The following is an 11,402-nucleotide window of genomic DNA, read 5'->3' on the forward strand; positions in this document are numbered from 1 at the left end:
CCCGTGCAACGCATGGGTAAGAAAAATACAATACACAAATTCCCCGTGCAAGGCACGGGTAAAAAACACTAGTTAATCCAGAATTATTGAATTAAATTTACAAGTGTCAGTTTCTAGCTCATACATTGACTAGTCAAGATTTTAAATCTGTATATATATGTAAAGCACACTTGAGTTTTTGCATTAAATACATAAGCAAAACACAAGTGTGTATTAAAAGCAACCAAAAAAATAAAAAACTTTGTAATAAATATATTAAACAATAATAAAACTAAAATTAAAAAAATATATATTGTAAAAAACTATTCAACTACTACCATTAAATAAAAACATTCATAAACTTAAAATTTCCTTGAGTTTTGTATTTCACTCTATATATATATGTAAAGCACACTTTAGTTTTTGCATTAAATACATAAGCAAAACTCAAGTGTGTATTAAAAGCAACCAAAAAAATAAAAAACTTTGTAATAAATATATTAAACAATAATAAAACTAAAATTAAAAAAATATATATTGTAAAAAACTATTCAACTACTACCATTAAATAAAAACATTCATAAACTTAAAATTTCCTTGAGTTTTGTATTTCACAAATATTAAAAATTAAATTAAATAAGAAAATAATATTTATTAGCAAATAATTTACAAAAAATAATTTTAAAATTCAAAATATTCTATCTATATATATATGTAAAGGAGATTTGAGTTTTTTCCATTAAATACATCAAGTAATTCCTACCTCTACATTAAAATGCATTCAAAATAAAGAATTTCATTGGCAATAAATATATTAAATAATAAAATTAAAACTGAATAAATTGTAATGTCAAAAACTATTCAACTACCAACATTAAATAATATATTTATAAACTTAATTATCTTCATTTTTATAATTATTTATATATTATATATTAATTACAAAATTTCCTATACATTTAAGTAAAAGCTAAATATAATGTGATAAAAAATTTAAACATATGTAGATAAAATATTAATTATTGACCTCAACTTGAGAAAAAAATTAAATTTATATAAAATAAATATATGAAATATCAGAAATAGTCAATGATTAAATACTCTTCGTAAAGATATACTTATAATTTTTTTTAATAGTTACATGTGTTGTTTAATATAGATTGTTATAATGTTGTTTTGTGTTATTTTATAAAATAATTTTACATACATAAAAAATTAATATATTATAATTATTTAAGTCTTTTAGAATATCTTTTTATATACATTAAAAAGTGTATAGAGTATACACATGATGATATTTAGAATAAAATTTTATCAAATAATATTTTTATATGGAAACATTATTTATAATTAAAATTAATTAATTTTACTAATAAAAAATTAGCAAATAGTTTTAAAATTAAAAAATTCCGCAATAATTTATAAAAATATTTTTAAAATTAACATTATTAAGTATGACGTGGATGTCAAAAAAGTATGACGTGTGTGTATTTTTTTCAGAAATTCATTCAATTATAAATTTTGATCTATTTTTTTTTTCTGTTATTTGTTTGGAGGTGCAGGTTATCAGATAGTTGGATAATGCATTGGTTATACTGAGGGTGTAATTTTCATTTGCTTTTGGGTGTTTGTATGGGGTTTTTTGGCCATGTACTATGATGTTTTGACCCCTTTGAGATTTGGGTACTATTTTTCCTTATTAGGATTTTTTCCCAATGAGTTTTTTCCTACTAAGGTTTTAATGAGACCCTCTCTCAAAGTCATTATGTGGTCATTTGGTGGGGGTTTTGTATGCGACACGGACATGTGATTCGTTGCTGACCTGTTTTTGGAGGCTTTTTAATAATATGTTATTCAGTTTTCAAAAAAAAAAACTTAAAGAAGTATAACAGAGAAATTAATTAAGGCTAAAATTAAAAATTAATTATTTTACTAAATAATATTTTAGAATATTAAAATTATAATTTATTGTAATTATAAAAGTTAAAGTTAATTAATTGTTGATAAAAAAGTATAAGAAAACGTTGATATAATTTTATTGGTGATATTAAAACTTATTAATTGATTTAAAATATTTGAAATGCACTTTATAATTTATTGTATGTTTTAATAAATTCATTTTTAAAATTATTATAATGCTAATTATTAAATTTGAATAGTATTAGTTATTTAAAGAAAACTCTAATACTCATAATGAAATGTTTTAACACAATTATTTTTATTTTATTATAATTTATAACTAAAAAATGTTTATTTTTCTGAAACTATAATAAATTTTATATTATGTTGATAAAATTGTAAAAACACATGTGCAACGCACGGGTTTTATATCTAGTTAAGAGATAGAGCTGAATTTAATTGAGGAAAATGAATTTTGAATATTGATCCAAAATAAAACCAATTAAACTTTAAGATTTTAAGTAAATCCTTAAAGAAAGTACAATTCCCAAATAAGCCCTCAAACTTTGAGTAATCAGATTCAAGTACTCAAACAACCACATTATAATAAAAGGTCCTTATACTTTTGGTGAAATTACTTTTCAAACCCAAACTTTATAAAAGTAAGAAGTAGTCCTATGGTTCCCATTTTCCAAATAAAGTTCTCTAACTTTTTTGTAAATCTTAATTTCAACCGAAAGTTTCTACAATTCATAGTTTCAATCCAAAACCACATTTTTAAGTATCAAAAATCCGAATACAACTTAATCAACTCAAGCATTAACGCATGACAAGTATCAACAAGTAAAATAGTTCAAAAAACTCAGATAGGCCCTCGGCCCTGCACCTTTTATTCACAAAACATTTTAGCTTTTTTCATAAATCACTTCTTAGGCTATTTTTAACACTTAAAAAGATAAATCCAAGCTCAAAACAAAATTTGAAAAGTCTCAGACCCATTAATTAACCATACATGGCCAAGCATAAACACATGAAAATATGGAGTTTTTCTCACTCAAAACTTAACAATGAGAATGTAAGACCCGGATAGTTACGCGATTAATTAACTAGTTATTCATTGGTTTAATAGCGATAAGCGCTATTAAACTTAAGTTGACATGTTAATTGTACCTTGTGTGTTTATATAAATGAGTGTATTATTAATAATATTATTTTTTAAACAAATAAATAATAGAAAAGAAAAATTGAAAGTTTAGAAGAAAAGGAAAAAAAAAAGAATAAGAGTCACGTAAGTGACTTAAAATAGAGAAAGAAGGAAGAATGCTGCCATAAAGTTTAATATATATATTTTTATATAACTTTTTAACACTTTTACACTTCATCACTTAAATTTTCTCAAAGTGATTTTAATTTATAGGTCCCTAAGAATTTTTAGGATAATGATTTATCTTCCTAACATTTTTTTTCTATAGCTCTAAGAGTTAAATCCAACACTACCAAAAATAATTTATATCCAAATTCCTATCCTCATCCTATGATGTGAATGAAACTAAAATAAAGTTATCTATCTATCTATCTATAAATTATATAAAGGGAGAGTTTTTGCAGCCTTAAGGGTAAATTCGTAATTCAATTATTAGTTGAACATGAACTAATATTTTTTAATGGTTAATTTAGTAATGTTATATGTGTTGAAGAAAGAATCAAATCTTGACCGCCTGATTTGAGTTAATCTTAGCCGTCCATGTATAGCTTTGTGAGAGAAAAAAAGAGAAAGGGTTTTCTCAGTTTCCCTTTCGATTGTAACGCTCTCAATTACTTACATCCAAAACGCTTCGCTCTGGACTCATCATACGAATCTCGACGTTTTTCCTTCTGGTGGTCAAGGCTTCAGTTTTCAGTCTACCACCTCTTCTAAAGCCATTCGCCAAGGCGTCGCCGTTCCATTCCCCTCTTCCTATTTCTCTTCTCCCATTCGCTGCGTTCCATTAATCAGGATTTCACTTCCGGTGTCGCTGCGTTTCATTCGCTTCTTCTGTGGGTGGTTATTGTTTTCATCCAAGATCATTTTCTATCAATCCATTTCCTTTTGGTTACTACTGTCTTTGCTCACAGGTTTTTGGGGTTTAAAATGAGGGAACACTCCTTTGAGGTAAGCTGCATTTTGTCTCTCATTGTTCGTTCTATTTAAAATTTGATTTTTGATTATTTTGGTAATATACTTCTGAAAGGTTGTTCCCTTTTCCTTAAATTTTAGTTTCTGAAAGGATTGAGAAAATATGCATGGAGTAAGGACAAGTTTGATTACTTCCAATATCTGCGATTTCCCTAGCTTGAAATCATGAAATCCTATTTGTTTGTACTCTCATCCATCCAAATACTCATAATTGAATGTTATGTGTACTTCTGTCTTTGATATGTCATATTTTGTTCATAGACAGAACAGAAGCATCGCTATGTGAAGCCTAGCCACTCATGCAAAAACTCCAGAATGAGATTCTTACACTGTCACGCTGATGTTGGGGAGAAACCTTTGTATGGTGCCATTTGTTGTCCTTAAGAATTCCTTCCGCTATTTGATTCTCTGCTCCGTTTCTGGAAATCGCTCTCGCTTACAATCTAATTAAGGATTCCTTCTATTCTGGAATTTTGTGCACCGTTTCTGGGTATCGATCTCACTCTGAATCGGTGACAGAACCCCTAGGGTTGTAATGGCTTCTGCAGAATTTCTCCCTCTGCAGATTATTGATGTGTTATATATCTGCTTCGTTTCTCTGAATCTCACTCCGGATCAGTCATCAGTATTTACCTCACCATTCGCTCTGTTCAAGTAAGGGTTTGCTCTATTCTATGCATTCCAGACTCTTAACGGTTGCAATCCAAGGTTCCAGTGAGGGATTGTGTTTTGATTCTTCCACTTATTTTAAAGCCCCAATTCGATCTGCAATCAAGGCTACCAAGACTCTTTGCTTTTTTACAGGTCCCGATGGGACTCTCGGTGAGTACAATTTATTTTTATTTTCTTCCTTCTTACGTTGTCTACCCTTTAGGAGAATTGAGTGAGTTTTCTATTTTTTGTTCTCATGATGGTTAAAAACTGATAGATAGATGAATATCCAGGAGGATGAGGATGCGTCAGAATTAAAAGGACTACGACACTGATTTGAGATTGAGAGAGCACAGACACAACGAAGGTAAAATATTACAAGTTTTTTCCGTAATTCTCTGACTCCTCTGTAAAATATATTGGGGGAGAAAGGGAAGCCATGTGTCTAGAAACTTGCCAACATTATTTATAAACATGGAACCTATTAGCCAATTACCATTTGCATCAAATTGCATAGATGAATGATTGAGATAAGAAAATTTCAACTTTTCTTTTTAAATTTTTATGATTTCTCTTGGGGAGAGTTTAGTTGCAGTTTTGGGCTACATAGAGTTTAATTATGAAGCCAATCTTGCTTAGTATGTGGATTAAGATATTATTTTTGAAATTTTTAACCAATATTTATTCGTTGGCATGCGCTTCAAACAGGTTGTTGAGGATAAGAGTGTTATTGCTTCAAATGATACATTTGGAGAAGTAAGAAGTGCAGTTGAGCATCTTGGTGATACTACATGTGTTTCAGTTTCATCATTCAAGAGGTTTGACTGCTTTCTACTTTCCTTTAGCTGCCATGGAATTTGATTGAGACATGGTAGTGGATAATAAAGAAACATTGACAATTATAACAGTTATAGAATGTGAATCCTTCATTTAAATACAGCTTCAAAATCCATTACATTTGACAAACATAGGTTACCAAACTAAATTGTGTTCAACAAATATATAGCAGTTAAAGAATTGGAATATTTTAAAATGGAATTCAAATACACCTTTAAAGTGGCCAATAATGATACAAAATTAACCAAAATATTAAGCAATCTTTATCCTGAATTTAATAGTCTAAACTATTAAAAGTTGCAGGATGGAGAGATCGATGTGCATCACTAAGGCATTTGTTTGATGATGAGAATTAATTCTTATTCATTTTCTGTGTACCAATATCTGTGTTTTTAACCTTGGTAGCAAATGAGTAGCTTTGGTTATCTTTTCTGCTTCTTTGCCCTCTTATCTTGCAAGCGCTCTGCTATTCATCTATTGATGTCCTTGCACATACCTAGGCAATGTTTAGTTAGAGTTTTTGGGAACATGTTCACATGTTTTCCTTCCAATATGTTAGGCCTTTTATTATCTTCTCTTTAGATCTTATGTCATTAAGAATCAAATAATTTTATCCACTGAAACCTTATGATGCACTCTATTTTCGGGGTCTTATTTCCTACTGCATTTCCTGTTGCAGATGTCTCCACTAATGCAGGTTACTGTCAAGTAGGAAGCTTTGTGACTGTTCAAGAAATGTACTAATAGTTGTACACCTTATTTGTTGTTGTTTTAGTTCTCTAAGACATCAGCTGTGAGAGAATCTCTCCCCTAGGAATTGAGCATGTCCCTGGAAACATCTCTCATTTTACTTTTGTTTGTATAACTCTACTATGTAATTGTGTGAAATCTTATACCATACTATTTCACAGGTAAGACCCTATAGGGAGAAGAAATCAGCTAACATATATGCCATGACAAAGTTGAAAAAGTCTGAAACGCTTGGGACATGTGAAATTTTATGTTTTCCTTAATAGCATTAAAGTTTCTTATTTTCATTCTTCAGTTAATATTAAGATTAAAAGGAAGTTCTTTGTGATATTGTATTTTTAGTTTCATTATTTTATTTGATTATTTTTAGTTCATTGAATTTATTTCCATCACAGGTTGAGCATGTTAGAGTTGAAAGGAATGTGCTTGCAGAAGTTGTGAGTGATTGAATTGTGAAACTTTGTTACTCTATGTGACCAAGTAAACTGCTTTATTTCTAATGCATCCATCTTTTTATGGTGGGAGCCTCTTAATTTGTGCAAATAATGGATGTGGTTTTTCATTATTGTGAGGGTAGGTTTATCTAGCTTTACACATAGACGTTTCAATACTTATACAGGGCACTTGAGATTTATGGAGCCTTCTATCAACAACTTAGATTTGGGAAAAAAAACACATTGAATTAAAATTCACCTCATACCATTGGAGGACAAGATGAGTGGTCAGGGCAGAGAAAAAGTAGAGTAGTCTTAAGAACCACTTGCAACGGGACTGCGGTGGTTACTCCTTTAAAGAACCTAGCATGACTTTGATGAGTAAATGGGACTGCGGTGTTAATGATGATAATTAATCAAATTAACAATGTCCTGTTTATTTATTATCTACATTTGATTTTTGTATTTGAACTGCTTGAATAATTGATTTCATGGTGTGACACAGTATAACAGAACAGGAAAGCTAGCTAGAGCATGATATAATTTCATGGGTGTGCTTCATATTGCTAAAAAATGTATTATTTACATAGCACTACACTTTTTTTAGGGGATACATGGTCATACTTTTTGTTTGTAAGAATAAAAACAATAAAAAAAGGTTAAAAAACGTAATTAAAAAAATTCAAGGAAAGTAAAAATTAATTGAAAAATTATAAATATGATAAGGCTTAAATATGTTTTTGGTCCCTCAAAAATCAGAAACTTTTGGCTTAGGCCCCTCTAAATTCTGTTTTGGAAAGCACCCTTAAATGCAAAATAATACTTGGGTTTCAGCCCCTGCCGTCACCTTACGTCGTTTAGAGGGACTTAAACTAAAGAAGATGAATTTAGAGGGACCTAATATATGTACCTAGGAAAATGTCTTGATGCTTGAGCCTTTGAAAAAACAAAAGCAAATACCTCATTTGGTTTAGACATATTTAAGCCTAAACAATAATAGAAATTGATAAAAAAAATATTAGTTAAGAATGACTTCAAAAAAAAATAGTTAAATTGTTATATAGGAAAAAAAATGTAGCATTTAGAAAAATATGGGTAAAAATCACAAATAAATAAAATGATTGTGCCTTTACAAAATATAAAAAAACACATTCATGAACTTTTCTCTTCTTATATATATAATTAATTTTTCTTCTAATCCTTAAATTATGTTTTAGTAACATAATAAAAACAACACATGCCTAAAAAAAACATCACGTGATAAACTAAAATGAAATTCCCCCGTGCGACGCACGGGTCAAAGTACTAGTTATGATAATAAACACTATGCATGCCAGTAACGTATGGAAATGCAAGTAGCTAAGGTCCATTTCTAACTCTAGTAAATGGAACTTTCCACCTCCCCTTTGATGTATGATTCATCATCAAATTAATAAGCATGACAAGGCATGCTTGATCTCCTAAGCATTCCACCTCCTCCTTACACATATTAGGCGTGGCTCTTGCTGATCATCTCTCCTTTCCAAAGCTTGAGACATTCACGCCTATATATAGATGCAGCAACATGGTGCAAGGAAAAAAAAAACACACACACACACAAAGCTATATTCTCACACAACATTGATAATAGCATTAGCTATTTGAGTGAGTAGTATTTTGTGAAAATTCTTGAGTTTTTATTTTGAGAGTGAGGAGATTTTTGAGTTTTGGAGCGGAAGCTAGGATCTCGAAGCTTAGCATTTTCTAAGATCGGAAGGGTCACAAGGTTCGCAATTTCTATGCACTACTCACAAAGGTAAGGGTAACTCAGTTTTAGAGCGTCTTTGAGTCTTGCCTGCTTTACTCGCACTGCATGCGTTTGAGATGAAGGTGTTTAATTTGATTGAAAATTGATTGAAATATTGGTATGCTTGCTATGTTGTATAATTGCTTGTGCTAAATGTTTTCTGAGGCTTGTGCTAAATGTTTTCTGAAGGCTTCGGCCGAGTGAACTTATTGAGACGTGTGTCTCCGTTTTCTGAGAGGCTTCGGCCGTTTACTTGTTTCTGTCATTACTGCTTTCTAGTTGATATGACAGGGTTATGCTTTCCAACACTGAATTATTGATTCATCGCTCAATAGAGCTTGATGTGTTTGTGCTGAATATGGAATTGAGTTGACGTATGCTTGTTGATATTAAGAGTAACATAGGGTTACTCTGCCTTGATTATTGGATTTGAAATTTTTGATATATATTTGTGCATATGCGTTGTTGGATTGTACTGTGTTGCCTTCGTGGCGTACTGTGTGGCCTTCGTGGCGTTATTAAGTAGCGGTCAGGTGATTGTGTTCACCTGGTTGTCCTGCCTTGCGTGGTGATAAGCGGCAATGCGGTGGTTGTGTCCACCCGATTGTCCCGTCTTGTGTGACGTATAAGTGGCGGTCAGGTGATTGTGTTCACCTTGTTGTCCCGTCTTGTGTGACGTATAAGTGGCGGTCAGGTGATTGTGTTCACCTGGTTGTCCCGTCTTGTGTGACGTATAAGCGGCGGTCAGGTGATTGTGTTCACCCGGTTGTCTTGCCTTGTGTGGCGCAATAAGTGGCGATGAGGAGGTGTGGTCCTATCATTGTCCCGTCTTACGAGACGTCATTGATTTACCCATTTGTTTGGTTTTACTGATATCTGATTAGATGTTATAGTTTGAGGTTGTTGATATATGATTTGATGGTATATTGTCAAGGTTGTTGATATCTGATTTGATGTTATAGATTGATGTTGTTGTTATCTAATTTGATGTTATATTGTTGAGATTATTGTCATATGATTTGATTCTATATTGCTAAATATATGTCGTCATCTATCTTGAATTAAGTTGCTAGTTTATGTGCCATGATATGCACTTAAATTTGAATAGCATGTTTTTCCCTTTTATACGTGGTAATGACATGGAGTTAACCCTTTCTATTTGCTACTTGTTGTTTGGGCGCTTAACGCTATTAGGCGATGGAGATCCTTCCGCCGAAGTTTAGCTGCTCGAGTTAGAGATCGGGTCGTAGGCGGTGGAGTAGAGGTGTAAGAAGCAGCTTTGCTTCTCCTTTGTGGATTATGTTTGAGTCTTCTTTTCTATATGAGAACTCTGTTATTAAAACCTTGATTCCGCCACTATTAAAGTGCGCATACTTATTTTGAACCTTACTTATGGTGTTGTAAACTATTATTAGAGTATATCGGGAAACAGGTTATTTAAATAAAGTTATGATATGTTTCCAACCTTTGAGCTAAAGTGTTTAGTTGTTTTTCAGAAAAAAATTCCCTTGAATTTTAGGGATTGCAGAATAGTCCTTAGACTTTGTTAGGTTACTAATGTGATTCCTCAGTCGAAAAATTGGGGCGTTACAGAGAAGTAAAGAAATAGCACAAGAAATGGGGGGTTGAATTGTCTTTTTATTAAACTTAGTTTTTGATCAAACGATGATATTAGTTTTAAAACTTTTTCATAAACGTTTGGTTGACCCCCAAAACGATAGGACTACGTCCAGTCCTTGGCTTTACCAAGATTTCACTATCCACAAAGTATGAAGGACTTCTCATCTACACGTATTCTCAAGGACTTATCCTAACCAAGTATTATCAATGACTTCTCTTTAACCAAGTATTCTCACGACTTCTCCTACAACATTTTTCAAGATTGTTTGTTTGTACATAGTTCTCTTCTCACAAAAGTGATAGTAAAAAATTATGAGCACAGGAACTACAAAAAATTAGAATGTGATATGATTCTATGAAATACTCTGAGTTCTAGATCTATAGAGATTAAGATACAAAAATTTGACTCTTAAGAATTTTTCTCTAGACAGTATGAGGGCTTTTTCACTTCTTGCTTGATGAAGATTTTGAATCAGATAAAAGATTCTTGCGTTAGTAGTTCTTATCTCTGAAAATCTTCACGTCCTTCTTTTATACTTCAAGTGCTTCTAGGGTTTGTTGAGAGCCGTTGGAGCGTGTAGAACATATCAAGTTCTAGTCGTTTGATCAAACAACCCTTTCGTCAGGTGCATTAAATGCATTGTACCCTTTGACTGAAACTTGTTACTACAAAATGTATCTTGTCAGCCGGTAGGTAGCACTTCAGCTTTGTTCCATTTATTTAGAGAGAGAAAGAGAAAACTTGATTGTGACAACATTGTACTTGTTTCCTTAGTCAGTGTGCTTTGTATAGTATCACGTGATCCTTTAGCACTTGACTTTCTCTCCAAGAATATCAGATATTTTCTGATATAAAGATGGTGCTCAATCTTTGGACAACATTTTCATTGATCAGCTTGAGATAAACGTTGGATGCATTAAGTCAGTGAGGTCTTCTCTTGGGCAAACAGTCTAATATATTTGACTGTTGTTCTTTTGTGTAGATTGTCTTGCAGCTTTGACATTTCTTCTTTTGTACAGACTATCTTGTTGCTTTGTCCAGCATGTATCATCAGACAGTAGAGCACGTTAACCATAAGTGATATTTCCTGAAATATAATTCACATGAAATTTTTAACCATTATACTTATATCCTTGAAATTGTAATCATTCAAAATATAATAAATGATATAGATAGCGTTTGAACTTAACAAACAAACGTTTCCTAAGGCATAGATCTAACATCAATCAAGCCCCTAACTTTTAAAAAGAGATTTTCAACCACAAACAC

General features: G+C 31.4%; 1 long non-coding RNA gene across 6 annotated transcripts; it reads left to right on the forward strand.

Annotated features, from left to right (window-relative positions):
* The first annotated feature begins 3,637 nt into the window (after positions 1-3,637).
* On the forward strand, positions 3,638-6,671 carry LOC130749041 (uncharacterized). Of its 6 annotated transcripts, XR_009022831.1 has the most exons (6): positions 3,638-4,030; positions 4,136-4,233; positions 4,316-4,876; positions 4,999-5,072; positions 5,414-5,523; positions 6,222-6,671. It is a non-coding gene; the product is annotated as an uncharacterized LOC130749041 (long non-coding RNA). The 6 variants fall into 6 exon arrangements; XR_009022829.1 differs by having other exon boundaries at positions 4,136-4,876; XR_009022830.1 differs by having other exon boundaries at positions 3,644-4,233.
* The last annotated feature ends 4,731 nt before the right edge of the window (positions 6,672-11,402 follow it).

The sequence above is a fragment of the Lotus japonicus genome, chromosome 3 (genome assembly GCF_012489685.1).
Source record: "Lotus japonicus ecotype B-129 chromosome 3, LjGifu_v1.2".
NCBI lineage: Eukaryota > Viridiplantae > Streptophyta > Magnoliopsida > Fabales > Fabaceae > Lotus > Lotus japonicus.